Below are 21067 nucleotides of genomic sequence, written 5' to 3' on the forward strand. Positions count from 1 at the left end.
GTTTTGAATTTCTGAAAGGAAATAGAAGAGAAAGCGTTTCTTGATTAATAAACAAATATTACAAAAATTGTATTATTTTTTCCATTGTGACCATCTAAAGGACCGGTATCACTTTCATTTAGTTTTTAACTCTCTTCTACAAAGTAAAGGAAGTATTGCGATCGCGAAAAATTTCGGTTTTCAGATTTCAACGGGAATATCCATTTTGACCATCCATCAATCCATTTTGACTACTTTCGGCGTGAGGGCTGCACTGCATGCGTGTGTTTAACTCAAAAACGATTAGCCTTAGGATGTTTAAATTTTGGATTTAGGACTGTTATAAAATGTTGTGCACCTCCCCTTTTGATTATAATCGACTGAACCAAACGTGTCCAAAAAAGCTCAAAATCCCGAATATTTGGATTTTGGACTTTTTCTTAACTGCTGTAATAAGCCTTCATTGAGAGCTTTTCAACGATGTATCATAAGTGGTACTTTTTATTTGTTCCAGAGTTATAGCCAAATAAAATTTTAATTAATGAAAATTAATGAAATTTTAATTAATTTGGATCTTGCAAGGAGAAGACACATCAGTTTCTATCCGGCTTCATACACATATATTTTTTTAACTTTTTTTTAAATGTAAATACATTGATTTATTAATTATTAACCTCAGATTGTAAAAAATAAATTACAATAAATAATAATTCAATAATACCAATAAGAAACATATAAAAAATATCAGAAGTTATTTGTGAAATAAAATTTTATGTACTTTTAATTTTAATTAAAACATTTATACAAAGGTTAATAATTATTAATAAATCAATATTTTTAAATTAAAAAAAAAAATTTTAAAAAGAATATACGAGTATGTACGTATATGAAGTCGGATTCAAACCGATATATGAATGTTTACAAATCCGACACATTTTCCCATAACTACTTCAGCGATGTGAAAAAAAAATCTAATACATAAACTATTATAAAATGCTGATACGGACACCACAAAAAATTGATAAAGAAAATCGTACGAATAAATCCAAGTTTCATCTCCTGTTACGATATTGTATACGGATTTTGCATTTTTCTTCGGGCGAATTTTTTGAGCACTTCCATACACCATTTGACACTAGCCTGTTTTTGAGTTTCGGTTAAATTATGCGGAATTCATCGGGAACAGATCTTTTTCACAGCTAAATTTTCATGAAAAATCGAATATACTGTAGTTTTTGTTATACCTAAGGATGCCTCTATCTCACGATAAGTTACATGCCGATCCTGTTCAATCATGTTGCGCACAGCATCGATGTTTTTTTGGAACAACAACCGATTTTTGTCGATCTTCATAGAGTTCATCAGTGACGGCCACAACGAAATACGGAAAACCAATTGTAAAAAGTCTTTTATGATGATGATTCATTAACAAAATTTAAACGAAGTGATTCAAGGCATTGTTGTTGAGTTGGGCTCTTACTAAAATCATAAAAAATCATCCAGCGAAAAACGTCACCTCCTGAAATTCCCATTTTTCCACAAAACTGTTTTTTTAAACACTCATTGTAAACAAACTACTCACTCCGCTGATATGTGAGTTACACTGTTGTAACAATAAAAAAGTCAAATTTTACAACAATAATGTTACATATCAATAGAGCCATCTAGTGGTCGATTGTAAAACTTAAAAGGCGACCTCCGTATTAGCGTTTTATTTTTAAAAAAAAATAACATTACTGACTTATCCATTAATATTTTGTTTTAATCAGTTTTAAATCAAAAATTAATTTATGCTTTTTTATGGGAGGAAGGGTTGTCAGTTGTTTCACTGGTTTGATATTATTCTTCATTTCCATCTGTTGTATGATAATCTTTATATCTTAACCGCTACATCCTCGACTGTCTGTTTATAAATGCCAATCATTTTCTCCTGCAGATATTAACCTTCTCACAACTCTCAATCCCCAAATTATATTGAATGATGTTTTAATAAATATCTCACCAACCTACTTGGTCATTTTTAAAACATTTTGTCACTAAATTATTTTCTCTGCAATTTGTCTGAAAAGTTTTATCAACCCAACTAATGTTTAATATCTTTCTGTAACATCCCTTTAAAATTCATTATTATTTCTTTTCTGTTTTATATTTTCCATGTTTCACTACACATAAATGGTTACATTTCACAGAAATATTTTCAAAAATCTCCTTTTTTTGTCTTCAGTCATTTGACTGATTTGATGCAGCCCTCCAAGATTTCCTATCTGGTGATATCTAGTTCTACTATTTTGCCATAGTACTTGAATCGACTGTCTTTTTATTTTTCTTCTTGTAAAAGTTATGGTATGGCTTTAAAGTAATCATATATTTTGTTACTTTTTTCTCTGGAAACTTTTAGGCCTCTTCTGCTAGTGATTTTTTTCAGATTTTTATTTGTTTTTGGGTAGATTCTAAATCAACTAGGAAGGCTAAATAATCTGCGAAAAATTAGCATTCCGTTTCTAAATTTTGATTTTTATCCTAAGCGTATTATGTTAATTTTAAGTTTTAGTTTATACTTTACATTCTCTCAATATTTTTTCCAATACATAATTGAAGCTAATTGGTCAGAGGTCATCTCCTTGGCGAACGGATTCTTAGAGTTTTCCTATGAATTTCAATGAGACTCTGTTTCTGTTTATTATTTTAGAGTTCATTATTTATTTTTTATGACTTAGTATCTCTACTATCCAATTTCTATATATATATATATATATATTAATATTTTGTAAGCGTCTTGGTAATAAAGTTTTAGAATTGACAAAAAATCAGGACTTAAATACCTATGGAAATTAAAAAATGTCGGCCATATTTATTTTTCAATCCGTTATACCTCCATAAGTTTTTATCAAATAGTATGTTTATAATAAAATATTAAACCTTTTATTTTGAAGAAAATTACATTTTATTTTTGAAATCGGTTCACAAATAGCCGAGTTATGGCTGAAGATTATTGTAATTTTGTGTCTGCTTTTATGTCCTCCACTTTACGTCCAATTCGATTAAGTATTTATTTATTTTTAATTCTAGTATTGCAAATTTGTATCAAATTAAGTTATAATTTTCTCAAAGAAAATTTAAAATTAAATAATAATAAAGCAATTGACATTAATTTTTCACTTTGGAATAATTTTACACAGCGACTATTACTGTTGATCATGATAACAGTGTAAAAATGAGGTTTCTTTCAACAAGAATGGTGTTAAAAACTATCATAACCAAGGTATCTAGAGCGACAAGAATCCTCATAGTACCTTCCAAAGTAGCCATTAACAAAGATTTTGCTTGAACATATGGGTAGGTATTTTTAATGACAATCTTTTGGGTCCTGTCATTCTACCAAATCATTTAAATGGAGAAAATTATCTTGCTCATTTGACCGAAAAAATCTTCCACATTTTTTGGAAGACCTGCCTCTGCAATTAAGAGGAAATATGTGATTTTACCACGACGCAGCTCCAGCACATTTCAGTCAGTTGGTATCAGATTTCCAGCATGAAACTTTCCATGAGAAATGGATAGGCCGCGGAGAGCCAGTTCCCTGGCCCGCTCGATCACCTGACTTAAACCCTCGACTTCTACCTGTGGGTCCATTTGAAATATATTGTTTATTCAACTCCAGAACTTAACAATGAGGCTCTTCAACAAAGGATCCAAAATGGATTTCAAGAAATTATTAATACTCCCGGAATTTTTGAACAGTTAAAACAATCTCTCAGAAAAAGACTGGAGACTAGTGTAATTTTTAATGGGGGACACCTCTTATGAGCATAAGAACATCTTGAATGAGATGTTCAACAACATTAACAATGTTGCATTGTTAATTGTTTATTGTTTTTAAAAATACACCTAATGTTCTACAAAAATTAATGTAAGATTATCATAGATAGTTGTTTTATTTTGTAATTATTAGGTCTATTATTGTGAGAAAATTATTGCTTAATTTGATACTAATTTACAATAATAGAATTAACAATAAATAAAAGCAATTAATATTTAATCAAATTGAACGTGAAGTAGAGGACATGAAAACAGATACAAAATTACATCAATTGTCTGTTATAACTCGACTATTCGTTAACCGATTTTAATAAATAAAATGTCATTTTATTTTCTTCAAAATAAAAGGCTTAATATTTTAGCAAAACATACATTTTGATAAAACTTATATTTATGGAGATATAACGGATTGAAAAATAAACATGGTCGCCATTTCTTAATTTGCGAAGGTATATTCTAATTTTTTGCTAATTTTAAAACTTTATTACTAAACTTTTTTGTGTACTTTATTACCGAAAAAGTATAGCCAGCTCACCATTTTAGAAACTCTATGTATATAATACAGTACGTATTATATAATACAGTATCGGAAATATATTTACTATATCGGTATATTATAGTATATACCGAAGAAAAAAGATATTCGGTAATAAAGTGATTATGCTGGTTTTTTGTATCTTCTGGGTTTTGCGGTCATGAATGAATAACTACTAAAAATCTCAATTAAAAATTCTTTATGGGTTGTTAAATCTTTTCTTTATATGCTAAATCAATTGTTATCAAATTTTCTTTTTTCCACTATTAATCTGAGCCTAAAATTGCTTCCCTTGTCCCTATACTTTTTCTGAAACCAAATTGATCTTCTTCTAACACTTCTTCCACTCTTCTCACAATTCTTCTGTAGAGATATATTTCTATAGATTAATATTTGATATCGCGTGAGTGTGAATGAATTCTTAAATATTTTTTTATTTTTGAATCTCCGTTGTAAATATATATAAAGAAATCAGAGAAGTACAAATTGTTTAAAATTTAAAGTTACTTTGAAAAGTTGAATCGTTTCTTTATATCGATCACCACGGCATTATATCGTTATATTATTTACAGCTACCTAACTTTCTTTTTAACACTAAGTACATAATTTATTTCGATCACGATAAATAACACCTATTAAAAGTTAACAACTTTTAATTTTTAGAAACATTAACAATAGAACATTATCATAAAAAACAGAAATTTTTTGAATCATGTTTTTATAAAAATATTTTCGATTTCTGTTATCTTGAGATAGTTACAGAGTAGTCTTCGTAATTACTCTAAATATCTTATAATCTGATCCTTTTACTGACCGTTTGTCTATTACTTATACTACTTTTTATTTAAATAGTTTCGTCGATTGATGTTATAAAATGCGTTTATTTGCTACGATGACATAAAGTCAAAAGTGTCTACTAAACTGAAACATTATGGCTTCACGAAATATCTTCTTTGAGGTGAAAAGAGAAAAAACTGGAGTTATTTTTCGGATAAAAATGATCATTTTTATTATTTAACTTTTTTAAGTTTATACATTTAAAAATATGTATATACATATTTTAAGATTTATTTTAAAAATATTAAATAATTATATATTTTAAAAATATTAATATTTTATTTTTGCTTGTGGAATATGTATTCCACAAGCAATAATGAATGTTTGATGGTAAAGCATGTTTATTTTTATTAACTTACTAGCAGGCCCGGCAATGCTTCGCAATTGGTAGATTAGAGTATATATATATATATATATATATATATATATATATATTGATTACATGAAAACAATTGTAAGTTTGATAAAACATTAACAAAATGAGCATTACGGAACTTCACAAAATTTACTTTTCCCTTTTACCCTCTCTCCCTTTTCCCCTTTTACCTTTGCCCCTTTTCTTTTCATATTTTCATTTTTCCAATTTTCATTTTTGCCATATCCCCTTTCCCTTTCTCTAGTTTCCCCTTCCATTTCCACAATTCCCCCTTTAACCCCCATATTATATTCCTTCCTCCATTGTTATTTCCCTTGTTTTTCTTCCCCCCGTCATCATTATACCTTTCCCCTTTCCCCTTTTCTTTTTTCTCCTTTTTCATTTTCATTTACTTTTCCCCGTTTTTCCTTTTTATAATGTTTTCATTTTCCCCTTCATCCCTTTTTACCTTCTTTCCTTTTACCTTAAAATTTAAAATTTTCCCTTTTCCGATTTTTTCCTTTCTCTGTTTCCTACCGCGCGTAAATAGGTCCAGTAGTTTTTTAGTCTATAGCGGACACACATATCGGAAACATTGAAAAGGAATCGTAAAAAAATTTAGTATATCGTGTGTTGCTTTTTACGTCCAACAGATAGCGCTGTTTTTCAAAAAAGCATATTTTTTACCTTCCACAGGTGTGACATCTATATAATGGTAGGTTTATAAATAGTTATAAATAGCCGAGAGTTCCAGCGTTCAAGTCCTAGTAAAGCCAGTTATTTTTACACGGACTTGAATACTAGATCGTGGATACCGGTGTTCTTTGGTGGTTGGGTTTCAATTAACCACACATCTCAGGAATGGTCTAACTGAGAATGTACAAGACTACACTTCATTTACAGTCATACATATCATCCTCATTCATCCTCTGAAGAATTATCTAAACGGTAGTTACCGGAGGCTAAACAGGAAAAAGAGAGAGGTTTATAAATAGTAGGTATATAACAAAACACGCGTATTCGAATGCAACGTTGTGTCAAAATTTCAAAGGAATCGGTGAAGAACTTTCGGAGATCAAACGAACTTTTACATTTTTATTTATATAGATAAAAGATGTACATTAAAATGTTCTTAAATTCCTTAAAAGAAAAGTTTCAAAAGTAGTTTATGAAATTCCGTTTTTGTACATTTTGGTTCAAAAATTAATCTCTTAAACGATAAAAAAAAGAAAACAATGAACATTTTAATAGGTAATTTATTGTAATACTTTATTTTTGTAATGGTGACATATTTTAGTAGAATTATTCATAGAATAGTAAAAAATTACTTATAATTACTTTATAAATGAAGGAATTATATATTTTTGTTACGTAAGCTATAAGTTTATTTTAAAATATACATTTTATTTCTTAAAACGTATTTTTAATATTTGTAAAAAAAAAAATAATTGATATAAATAATTTAAAATATAAATTTTGCCTCTGTTTTTAAACTTTGACAAAACATTCAGTTTTCGATGACAAAAATCTAAATATAAAATTTGCGGTCTAAATACCATCTGACGTTGAGTAAGGGAAAAGGAGGACGTGCCTGCCAGAGAGTTAATTAACTCTTTTATCTCTTCAACTGAATTCCTCTTAATTATATTACGCGAGTTATTTTCATACAGGCCTAACACTATGAAGGCTCTTCGTGTTTTTATTCACTATTTAAAAAAAAAAAATTCGCACATATAAAGCAGGGAATAAACTTTCTGTGTGCACTCAACTAACTTCAGCTGTTCATATTTCGGATTGAAATATCGATATTTAAAATAATTATTTTGTATTTTGTTTGTTTATATCTTAATATGTTTTACGATCAATTAAGAAAATATAAACAGATGATTATAAAATGTATGTATAAAGATATTTCTTATGCCAATCCATTCAAATTTCTTTATTTATTATTTTTTTTTAATAATGGATACTTCAAATTTACAAGACATTAGGATTTAAAACATCTGTTTTTATTTTGAGAGTTTTAAAATATTTTTTAAAAGAAAACAATCTGATTTTTTTAGTATCTTTTTTAATCACTTCATTCAAAATTTAAAAAAAAATTATAATTTTTTTTGTAAAACATTTAGAATTTATGTATATAAACTTAACGATCAGTTATTTATTCGAACACAAATGAACATCTATGGATAAATATATATTTAAAATAATTCCATACGACGCAAAAAAATTGAGTACAAATATTAAAACCGAAGCCTTTGGCCTTGAGAGACTACTTACTACTTAGGAGGAAAATTGATAAAAAAGGTCTTCCCCTACGGGGTTCAGAATGTAGATACTTAAAGAGGCTCTCAAAGTGCGCTTAAAAAATAATATTTCAAGAAACCGAACTTTAATTTTGAACAAGTAATGTAATAATGGATTAATATTTATTACATGGCGTAAAAGAACAAAAAAAAAAACTACAAGTATCTTGCGTGCATAGAATATTAATAAACCAGTAAAATACGAATAAACTTATTAAAAAAAAAATTATAAGAACGAATGTAATAAATTTAAGTGCTTACAAAATACTTGAAATGAACAAAAAAGTTACTTTTATTATTAAAAAAAAAAATTAATTTAAATTTTTTCATAAAATGTATATAAATTTTATTATGTTTACAATAAAAAATAAAAGTATATTGACTAGATACATGTTCTGCTTATAGTACTCTGAGAGAGGAAATATAGTGAAAACATGAATTAATCTAGCTAAAAGCTTCTGACAGAAATCTAATCTTGTTTGCATACGGAGCAAGTATAAAAAAATCACCAGTTGAAAAAAAAATACCTTGTTGAATATAAGTTATTAATAATCTATCTTTTATAATTACATAAAAAGTGTTGAGATTGTTTTGTCGTGGATTCACGAGACATAATTAACTGTAAAAAGTGATAAAAATGAACATAATAGTTAGCAGTCAAGTGAAAATATTGTACTGTTTTTATCAATTATTTTCTATCTAAGTTAATTGCGTGTTTTACTTTTAAGTAATAAAATAAATAAAACACACACACACACTATATATATATATATATATATATATATAAATAATATAGTATATATTTTATTAATATTAAATTTGTTACGTCATCCTTTTGTTTTTTGATGCCTTTTATTAGGATGTGTAACAAAACTACCATTTTTATTTAAAATTTTTTAATTACTACCATTTATATAATTTATTAACTTCAGCCTATAATTTTCTGTTCTTTTTTCACCTTCAAGAACTGTATTTATTATCCCTTTTCCTCTAATTATATGTCAAGCTGTTTCTTCCCCTTATTCTGATAGTCGTCAGTATTGCTCTATCTTCATTTAATTTTCTTAATACTTCTATGTTATTTAGTCTATCCACCCGTTTTATCTTTATTCTCCTCCAGATTCACATCTCAAAAGCCTCAACCTTATCTTTTTCCCCAGTATCTATTTTTCACTACTGCATACAAGTATACTCCAAATATAACATTTTACCAATTTTTTCTTCCGGTTCAGATCCATGATGCTAAAGAGGAGGTTTTACTTTCTAAATAAGGCTTTCTTCGTCATTGCAATTCTCGTCTTAATCTCTTTATTACTCCTTCAGTCTTGCTAGTACTGTCGCGAGATATCTGTCTCTTTTTACTTGTTCAATTTTTCCTTCCGCTATTAAAAGATCCATATCTTCCCTCTCATTTACCTTCATACCTTTTGTTTTCCTCATATTTATTTTCATACCATTTTCCTTAATCCCTACCTCCAGTGCTTTTATCATTCTTTGTAATGTCTGAATGTTTTTAGTTGCGATCTCTAGATAATCAGCAAATCGGACACAATTTTTACTTCTTCCACCTATGCTTACTCCTTTTTGGCCATCCAATATTTCTTTCAAAAATTCCTAGACATATGGATGAACAGTGTTGATAATAAGCAGCAGCCTTGCCTCATGACATCATTATCATTATATCATTATTGCCTCATGACATCATCAATAATGACATCATTATGTCATCGCAGAATGCCCCTCGGGCCTCAAATCGCTGTTTACTGGCGACCACCGTCGTGTCTTCGCTTATGTATGCCGTTCCGGCCTGGTGGCGCTCTATCGCCATCAGGCGCAACAAGGAGAGATTAGCGAAGACGCACAGGTGTGTGCTCCTAGGTGTTGTGTCCGCATACAGGAAAGTATCCTATGCCGCCCTGTGCGTGTTATCAGGTGCACCTCCTATTGACCTAATCGCAAAAAAGAGGGTGGAGAGGGCGCAAGGCAAGCCAGAACAAGAGGTCAGGGATGCTGTTTATAATATCTGGCAGGAAAGATGGTCGCAGGAAGCTGTGTGTCGATGGACGAGAACCCTCATCCCCAACATCAAGCCATGGTTGTCGAGAAGATTTGGTGAGGTTGATCATCACCTATCGCAGTTTTTTACAGGACATGGTTCCTTCAATAACTACCTGCACAAAATAGGCAAGAGAGAAGAGCCAATTTGCAACTACTGCAACGAGATAGATGATGCTGAGCACACCTTTTTTTGAGTGCAGTAGGTGGGACACACTTAGACATAGTAAGGCACTTACAGGTATAAATCCAGAGACAACAATAGAATACATGCTAAGAATCGAGTCAAACTGGAATAATTTTGCTAGTTTTGTTAGACAAGTAGTTCTACAGAAATACTCCGATGAGAGAAGACAAGGTGTTGGCTAGAATAGGACTGGGTGGACAGCCTTGCTGGTGAGGTCCAGCATGCTGCGGTGTGTTGGCACTGATGAGCCACCAAGGACTCCACGGGTAACCGTCAGGTAACAGCACATTGAATACCGAAGGGACCCGGCGCCGTGTCGCGGCACACTGGGTGTGGCATGGGGGCCAAAAGGGCAATATTAATAAAGAACTCTCAAAAAGAGCTAACCGGTAGGCCGACCTGCCATGCCGGTATATAGCCGGTAGGTGGAGAGGCCTATTTGAGTTTAAATACATTCCCCTGGGCAGCGTAAGAGCAACAAGTCGGTCCGGTCCAGGGGAGCTGAGAGAAAAAAAAAGAAAAAAAAGCGTTGCCTCACTCTTCTATCTAATTCTAACCAATTAGATTCTTATTTATTTTCACAGCTGCTTTTTGCTTCATACACAATTCTCTGATTAGTTTCATTTCCTGCAGGTGGAAGAGATTTTTCCATCTGTGGGGGCGATTTCTCACCCCCCGGGCATCGTGACTCCGAAGGGAAGACACCCTCCATGGCAGTTAGGTCACCATTCTTCACCCCCTCAATACTTAGCCCTTAGCGGCCTTATCGTAGGTCGTCTTCAGTACTTCAGTAACAGACATCTCCCAGTCTCGATTGCCTCAGTCATCCCCTTCAACAAGTACCCCTTCAAAAAGGCCGTTGGCACTTGTAGGGGCAGAATTCCTTATACCGGACGCTGTTCGGTCCCTTTATTTGTAGCCGCTTGTTTATACAAAGCAATTTAAATGTATACGATTGTTCACCCTTCTCTACTACGGGGAAGTGAATTTCAGGATTTTCCCTTCATGAAATCTAAGACCTAATTGGCATTTCTTAGATTTCCCAGTATAATGAGAAAGAATTTTTGAACCTACCGATTAAAAAAAATTGCTATATATTTTTTTTAACGAGTTATTACAATACCGAAACTGAATTTTCTATATTATCTAATGGTCATCTTTACAATTGTTATATTAACTATTTATTATTTTATTCTTGAAATTATCAACTTCAGATTTCTTAAAAACTATTTTTAGAAAAGAGCTGTTATATGGGTAAAAGCAGTTTTAAAACTTAATCATTATATCAGGATTAATAAATCCTATCTATACATAAGAACTTTTTAAAATTTTTTGAACTATTTAGTGCTAAAAATTTATCGTCTTGCAACGTTTGAAAAAGTTTATTCAAAATATGATCTTTTCAAATTTTAAACAATATTTAACTTTCATCTCAGTAGAAATTTATTTTTACTTTCCCGGCTAATAACTAGAATACCTAAAATATATTAAAGGGGAAAGCATGATGATCACAAAAATAGGGTATCTGGTTTTTCCAAATCTTTACGGTTTTGGGTCCAACTATTTAATTAGTTGAATTACAAAAAAGAATTTGTATATACGTACGTACGCACATACGTATATACACTGTTTTTGAACTTATATCTCAGGATTGACCAAACCGATTTTCTTAAAATTTGGCTTAAATATTTCTGTACATGGGACATGATCATTATATCTTTTTTTTCAGTATCCGTTTAGGGATTGGGAGATATCGCGGAAACACCAACTAATCCAATTTTCCAATTCAACTTTCTTAAAAAGTATTTTAAAGAAAACTTTATTATAGAAAATTTGTTACAACGCTTATGTAAATAATCTAAAAAAATGTTTTTTTATTCTTTTGCTCTATCTCACCCTTCAGTTTAAAATTATTTGACAATTTATACTTCATATAGAGCTATCAAAAAATATTTACAATTTTTTTTAAATGATAGACCCAAAAATGAAACATAGAAAGGTTTGAAAATTATTATGTTCTTGTTTTAGTCTTTATTAAAGTTGGTATTAGATTTAGAGAGAACTTTACTCAAGTATATTTGTTAAATTTAATCTATATATGAATATTTTTAGAAAAGTATTTCTTAAAATTTTATGTTTTCCTCTCCACCACTAAAAAATATAATTTTTTTTTTCTTTTGTTCATACTCTTTTAATTTTCATTATCAATAGCCAGGAAAGTCATTGAAACTTTTCCAGCTTTTTTAATTATCATGCAAAACTAATTTTTTATGAAATTGTTCAAAAAATTATCATCTTAGGTATTTTTTATTAAATAAAATGATAATTTTACGTATTTTTTACCACAATCTATGAAAATTTCCTATAGATATAGGACTGCAGCCTAAATTGCAGTTATGCAAATTGCATTTTTGGATTGCATTTATGCAAATTTTTTTCTCTTTAATTTTAACAAATTTTTCTAAAACATTTTTATATTATGATTAATAAAAACAATTAAATAATATATAAAAAATTTTATATTATCACAATAATGATTATTAAAAGAATTTATAAGAAATTTCAGTTATATAGTTACTAGGTTTTTAAAATATAGATAATATTTTGCATACCTATGTCATTGTATATTTAAAATAATATTTTTCTACTCTCTTCTTTTAAAGGTAAAAAGATTACATTATGTAAACGAATACAATAAAATATTTCCTTTTATTTTTTTTAAGAGTAGAAAGTTTTGTTTGTGGTTTTCATTAATAGTATTAATTCGTTTTGTCGAACAAAATTTCCTTGAATTATTCATTACCTCATTTCTGAACAGAAATTTATTCATTCTTACAAAAGCATTTCTTAAAAACTATCTTACATACTCATTTAAAAATACTATCATTTTGATGTGGTCCGACTAATTAGTTTATTACAATATTATTTGTTATTCTATTATTATTCTTGTAACTTTCAAATAATGGCTAAAAACGTGAATAAATTTAAATTGAAATAAGACGGCACTTTATTAGACCCTGCGTTTAAAACGTAAAGAAATTTATATTAATCTTGTAGTTTGTATGTGTATCGAAAATTTTTGTTTCATCAGAAAGTTTAGTTAAAGTTTCAGTCGTTAACTATTTTACGATATACTATCCGAAAAAAAAATAAAAAAATAATTTTGTTAAGTAATATTTTTGAAATTCATTATCTATATTCAGCAATATGTTAAATAAATGAGTAAATCAATACATCACTGGATAAATAAGTAAATTTTTTCACCTTCCATTTTTGCTATACTGACCATTAAACAATAGGATTCTTATTGTTAATTCAGTCTAATTAAATGCGTATGAAATTATTTTAATAACTGTGGATCCAGTCCGATTGGAGGTAAATCTAGATACTACCTAAATCGGTCGATCCGACAACCAAGTTTTCATATACGATTGATTGGAGGTAAATCCGTACAACACACTAGTTTTGATAAAATTTTTAAGAAAAATGTGACGCTATTTATCATTTGTTATTGAATTTCGTGAGTAAACATGCTCTATGTTTTCAACAGATTTTAATAGATTGGAATTTACTTTTATAACTTCAGTATTAAGGTATAAACGATCAGTTTGGGCAGTTGGGTTAGTTAAAAGGGATCTAAATTCAAAGATTTATTTCCCGTATTACATCCAAGTGATTTTTAAGTGTTTATAAGATTAGAATGAGTGTTTAATTTTTTATCAACTTTTTGAAGAAAAATACGGTATTACTTTGATCACACGGTGGGATAGGGTGGTGAAATTGAATTTTCTTTAGTTTTGTGGAATGAAGAACACAAAAATACCACTCACTAAAAATGTACAATTTGAGGTATATTTTTTAATCGCATGGTGAGACTGGAGAGTTAAATTGAATTTTCTTTACGTTTGAGGTAAGAGGGTGAAAAAATACCATTAAGAAATACATTTTTTGGTTCGAAAATATCAAAAATAACATTCATGTATAAAATTTTTCCTCATTTTCCTCAATTGTGGGAATTCCGCAAGTTTTTTCTTTTTAGATAAATAAAAGTATAAGTTAAAATCTTTAATATTTTAAATAAGGATCTAAATAGTTGCTAAAATACAATTTTATCAACCTCTTGTTTTATCTCACCGCTTGGTTTTCAACATCTCGTACGCATTTCTTAACGTTGCTTGAAGTAAAAGTTTATATAAATATCCTCTACATATGCTTTCTTTATAGCTTATCCTGATCTCTTATCATAACGAAAAAAATATTTTACTTAAAGATTTTTGAAATTTTTCTATCATATTTTTCCTAAAAAATTGTACTTTCAGTGTTTTCCAAGAAAAGTGAATTTGTTTTTTTTTTTTTTTTTTTTTTTTTTTTAATAAAGGTGAAAAATACATTTGGTATTTGGTTTGGTGTTAAATAATTTTATAAAAGTTTTCAATTAAGAGAAAATTTTGACTATTATTTTAAAGAATGCGGATCCAAACGTAGTAGAAAATAATGTGATTTTAAAATTCATATATCAACAATAATAAAAATTATCTTAAGTAAAAATAAATTGATTATTTTATGGATATTAGTTTTCTTTTTTTTTTTTTAAAAAACATCATTGTCTATTTACATAAGAGTCTAGTACAATGCAGTACCTAGCCTAGTATAATATAGTATACGGCTAATTTTCCTTAAAGTTATAAATTTAACAAAGTTAAACCAAAATTTAAACAGTTGGTAAATAAAAATTTTTGAGATTTATAAAACCTTTCTCGTGAAAAAATTGAATAAGAAGTTCTAGGATCAACTTTTGAATAAGTTAGTTTTTAGTCCTTTTTTTTTTTTTAATTTTCAGGTCAAATTAAATATGAAACAAACATTTATTTATTTCTAAAATTTGTCAAAAAATTTTAATACAGTATCAATTTATCGTTGGAATAGAAATTAGAAAACTGACGTAATTTGACAACGACTCTAAAAGGTATTTGTGTAAAATTTTGCTTCAAATGGTGAGGTTGACTCAGAATTATGTAAATTATTTGTATATATAAAATTACAGGAACTTTATTGTTAATTTATTTGAAATCTACTGGTGTTTAACAAAAATATTTTTGTTTTTATTGTTATACTTATTTCTAAATTCGGCCAAGATCATTAATAAAAAAAATATGTGGCCTCCCTTTTGAGAAAGCAAGGATAATATGGCTAAGTAATAGCTAATAAGTTAAAACATATTTCTATAAGATATACTACTCATATATAAATCACGTAAATTATTATAATCATTTTATAAGAAAGCTAAATAAGAGTGCATGTTAAGAGCATTTTCATGAGCTAGAAGCTTTTAACCGAATGAAAAATAATATCTTCCATTATTTTCAATTCAATTTAGATCGAGATAATGCTAAACTGTTTGCATATATATAAAACATATATAATCTTTTACGTTATTCGTTATTAAATATTATTATATAAATATTTTATTTAATCATATTACGTCATTGTTCAATTAGATTAATTTGACCGTAGATAAAAGGATAATTAAATTATCAACTACTTGTAATAAATCTTCTGGGATTTCTGTATGATGGTATTGATTCAACTAGTGACTTATTATCTAGAGTACAGATTGGAATTTTAAGTTTCAACAAGTACCCATCCCATATGAAAACAACTGACAGCCACATAAAAACTGATTCGACAAACATAATATCTAAGTACTAGGCTAAGCATATATTTACATTTTAAATACCGACTGAGATAATAACGGTTCAGTTTAATGAAATATAATTTAAAAGTCTTCCTTTTAATTATTATTTTGCCATTAATCGCATGATTTTATTTATTCATTTCTTTAATCATTTCTGTTTTGTTTTTAATTATTAAAACAAAACAGAAATGATTTTAATAATTAATCTTCATCTTATTTGTAATTGTTATACATTTAATGTAATCAGTTCTTATGAACTGAATCTTTGTCTCTCCTTATAATTTTAATTATTGAATATTAAATATTCTCAGAAATTTATGATGCTAAAATAATATTTAACAACAAAACAAAAAACTCTAAGTCTTACATTTAATTGGTCCGTGAAATATCAAGAGATTATTGAGATCATTTTTAGTTTCTCGCATTTCCGCTAGGAACATATATCAAGTTTTATTTAGTTACATTCAAAATCATATTGTTGGCAGTTGCTTGAGTCGATCAAGTATTGTTTTTTTTTTTTTTTATGAAAAATTGACCAAAAGAATTTTGTGTAGTAATCAAGTATTATTTTTTTTGCAACGTAAAACTGAATCCAAATCGAATAAATATTAAAATAAATCAATTTCATCGATTTAAATAGTTTATAATTTTGAGGTTGGGTTATTTTTGGGGCGGTCATGTTATCACAAACGATGCTGAACTTTCCGGACTGCCTCTTTTATTTCTGTTTAACCTCCGAAACCACCGTAAGGTATTACTTCAGAGGATGATATGTATGAATGTAAATGAAATGTAGTCTTGCACATTCTCAGGTCGACCGTTCCTGAGATGTGTGGTTAATTGAAACCCAACCAAAGAACCCTGGTATCCACGACTTAGTATTCAAATCCGTATAAAAGTAACCACCTTTACTAGACTTTAAATCTTAGAACTCTCGACTTCAAAATCAGCTGACTTGAGATTACGAGTTAACTACTAGACTGGTGATTTCAGGTTTTAGGTTTCGGTTTCAGCGGCTTCTTTGGTGGGCTTTCCGGGGTTCCTGTAAGATTACAACTGCAGAAAATATTGAATAATTCCATTATATGGCAACGCAGTTTAAAAAATTAAGAGCGCGTTAGTTTGTTAAGGCAATAAGCATCTCAAATAAACTATACCGCTATATAAGACTATATATAATACCACTCTATAAGAATAAATAACCAATGGCAGGAAAGGAATAACAAATTTGTTGTCAGTTTTTTAAATGCAGGTAGCAGTACAATCATTGAGGAATAAATTTAAGAACGAATAACTATTCAAGGATAGAAAATAAATATGTTAAAATATGTTGATTAAATTGTTCTACCGAAGAATTCAAAGAAAAATGTAATTATTAAAATAATTCATCTTTCTTTGATCCAGAAAAAGTTGCAAATTCTTTTATTTAATTATTAACTCTACAAAGGATGGACGAAATAAAATAAATACAAAGATTAAAAAGTATGATCAAAGAGAACTCTCACGTAGAAGAAATGGAGCGTATTCGATTTGATGTACAACTAAAAATTTTGGAAAATGCGTGGGATGCTTTATTGTACAAAATTATGGAAAACAGGAGAACTAGAAACAAAATAACTATTAAAATTTATGTAAATATTCAGAAATATTTACAATTACATGGGTAAATGTTAAATGAACAAAAGAGAAAAATTTATTTTGTAATAAATAAAAAAAATATTTTTATTATTATTTTTTATTATATAGTTTTTTGTTATTATTAAATAATAATAAATAAAAAATAACATTTTAATAAATTAAAACTGGTTGGTTTTAACCCTGTTTAAGATATAAAACAAATAATTGAGAGGCATAGGGAATACAACTTCAAAACACACATCGCTTTTGTAGATATGGAAAAGGTGTTCAATAGAGTTTATGAAGAGATTTTATGGCGAATTCCAGAGAATAGAGAAAAACCTTGCCATTTAATAAGTGTTTAAAAGTCTTTACAAGGGTATGAGATACGATTATATAAAGGTGGAAATTGTTTGAAAGGTTAAGTACAAATGAAAAAGTTAGACAGTTGCTCATCAGGTATTTTTTTAATCTCTACTTAGACGACATTATACGAAAATGAAAAAAAAAAATAGTTTTTAACGCTATAAACTTAGGACCAAAATTACGACTAAGGATTTAGGAAGGACATATGAACTTGATTATCGGAAGAATTCAGAAAATGAGTTGCCGAAATCGTTATATCAACTACAGAATGTTTGTGATAAATTTAATTTTAAAATGTACATCAAGAAGACAAAATTATGGATTTTGTTGTAAAACATTTAGTTAGATCCAAGATTTTAATAGTTAATGAATGTAGTTTTGGAAGAAGTCAAACAGTTTATGTAGTTAGGCTGTGAAATTAGCTTAGATGAGGACGTGGATATAATTAAAAGGCTACACTAGTTCAATAATATCTGCGGAACAATTAAATTTAACTCTTCGAGACAAAGCATCAAAACATCCGTTAAAAAATTATATAATATGATGATATTAAACTTATCTTTTTTATTTTGTTTTTTAATCAATGATATTAAACTTACACTACCATATCATAGTGAGATGTGGGTCGTAAACAAAAGCAACGTGAATCTGCAAAAGTGTGGTAAATGAAAGCAGTTAAAGGATGTTCCAGAATGGACTGGTTTAGAGATGGGCTATTCGGAATGAGCTGAAAATTACAAGCATCATTGAGGTTCGAACTCGTCATGTTAGATGGTTAGGAGATTTAAAATATAAATCTTTTTAAGAATCATGTGAAGTATTAATATAAAATTAAAATTCTAAATCTGTTTTTTGTTACTACTCTGATAAGACAAGAGTAATTGGCTAATACATTTTATTTTTTTTTTTTAGTTAATTTTTACTGTCGAATTTTTTTTCTACCAAGTAAAATTATTTGGACTTTTTCATCTTAGACTGTTTTTAATTGGTAGTAGTTCAATTTTTTATAATGTTTTAATATTTAAAATAGTATATACTAGCTAGGGCTTGCTTCGCTCGCCCTCCCCGTATAGACTGGACCCCGACTCTATTCGCTATTAACATGGTTGTTAGAATAATACTAATAAATAACAATTAAAGCCTGAAACGCTCTATCTCCTCCAACATTTTCTTCATTTTTGACGTAGAATCTCTGATAGACTTCTGTTGTAAAGGAAGCAAGAGGTGGAGCCTGGGCGTAGAGCTTTCGATCAGCAGCTAAGCGAGAATTACGCACGTTAAATATTTCAGAGGACCTAGCTACTCTCATTCTTTTAGCAGACTTTGAGTAATAAGAAAGGTTATTTCTCTTTCTTGAAGGCATACTTTTGTAACTTTGACTATCTAATATCGACAGCCAAAATAAACAATCAAAATTTATAAAAAGTCGTTAAGTGTGCTAATTTAAGTTAATAATAATAATAATAATAATAATAATAACAATTATAAAATATAATTAAGTTTTGAATATTTTACAGATTAGGTTAGATGATTAGTTTATATACAGATCTGAATTCAGAGATATTTTTCTTTTACCATGAAAAATATCAAAAAAATAACATACAAGTATTCGTAATCAGCATGTATTATCGGTCTAGAATTTGGTCATTTTTAGACAAAAGATTTTTTCAAACTCTGGTGTTACCTAAAGTGCACAAGTGCCAAGGAATTTATATAAAGCTATTTTAAAAAAGCAATATTAAATCGAGGTGACGTTAAAAATGACTTGAGTAGAAGTTACTGATTGCTTATAAGCAAATATTTTGAAAAATACATTTTTCACAATATTTGTGGAGTTGCTTTGTTGTGGATCCGGCCCGGGGGGTCGGACAGGTCAGCCCGCCGGTTAGATCTTTTCATTGCTTGCCTCTAACCCTTATGGCGGGGTAATCAAGCCCGACTATGTCGTTCCTGGACCCCACCCCAGAAGCCGGAATTCGGTCTTGATGCCAGTACCTCTAGTGAGAGCACTCTGTGCAGGGCACTCACACCCAGTCTCGGTCTTTTTCGCGAAGAGATGAGAGTCCCAGTGTCCAATGAAAAATACTTGGAAGTAAAGATTTGAACTGATTAAAGAGAACTTTTAATTACAAATTTTAATGTTATTTTTAACGATAATTTTAAGGTCAAGAGGTAGTAGTAATACCTGATAACGAATTAGGTTTTACATTAATATTTTTTCTATATTTGATTTGGTTAAAAATTAATTGTTAACATTTTTTTCGGTGATAATAATAATAATAAATAACAATATATATATATATATATATATATATATATATACATATATATACACACACATTACGAATGGCTGAAATGTAATTCACAATCGCTCATAACTCACAAATGAGTTAGTCAAATGAAACAAATATGGCATAAAAATAAATATTGTTTGCCAGATAAATTACATTTCATTTTTACAAAGTCACCATTTACAGCTACACGTTTCTCCCAACGATGAAACAGTTTTCTCATAATGAAGAATGCTGACGGTCTTTCCACGATCTACGATCTCATTGCGTCCTTCAAGTTCATCATCCAGTGGTGAAATGAATACTTTTAATATCTCTCTTTAATTACACAAAAGAAGTGAGAATCACCGGATGCCAAATATGGTGAGTTGGGAAGGTGTGAATTACGATCAAATTTCAATTTCACAAAATCCTTACTCATACCAGTATATATGGTGAGCATTCTCGTGTTGCAAAATTATCCATTAATAATTGAATACGACACACACGTCTCCTAAAGAGTTTTACCACGTATTTTAGAAGAAATAATAGCAGGTAGAAACATTCCTTCTGATGCTTCTCATAAGTCGTAGAAACTAGTATACCATTGCGATATTCATCCTGAATAATTACTTTACCACCTTCTGATGCATAAAAATTTATTCCCGACCTATTTACAATAATCTGATCGAGAGTTTCATCACCAAAAATGAGTTTTAGGTTACACCGAATGTCACTAGTATTCACGTTTTCCGCTGTTAAAAATTCAATTATTGCATGTTAGTTTAGAAGCGTTGACATATGTACTAGATTCCATAAAAATGGGAACTAACAGAAAATGAGAGGGCGTTCGTCAATGGGCTTTGGAATATTAGTAGTATGAGAATTAAATAACAAGATTGCAGCATTTGTCGCTTTGTGCGACAGTTTGTTTTTTTCTTTACGTTCCAGTGTGCTTTATATTTTAACCGACCCTCGTATTTATTAACGCTTGAGTTGTAGTCTAATTATAATATATTATTTCATTACCCAACACTATAATATGT

This window comes from Lycorma delicatula, chromosome 5 (genome assembly GCF_047948215.1).
Source record: "Lycorma delicatula isolate Av1 chromosome 5, ASM4794821v1, whole genome shotgun sequence".
NCBI lineage: Eukaryota > Metazoa > Arthropoda > Insecta > Hemiptera > Fulgoridae > Lycorma > Lycorma delicatula.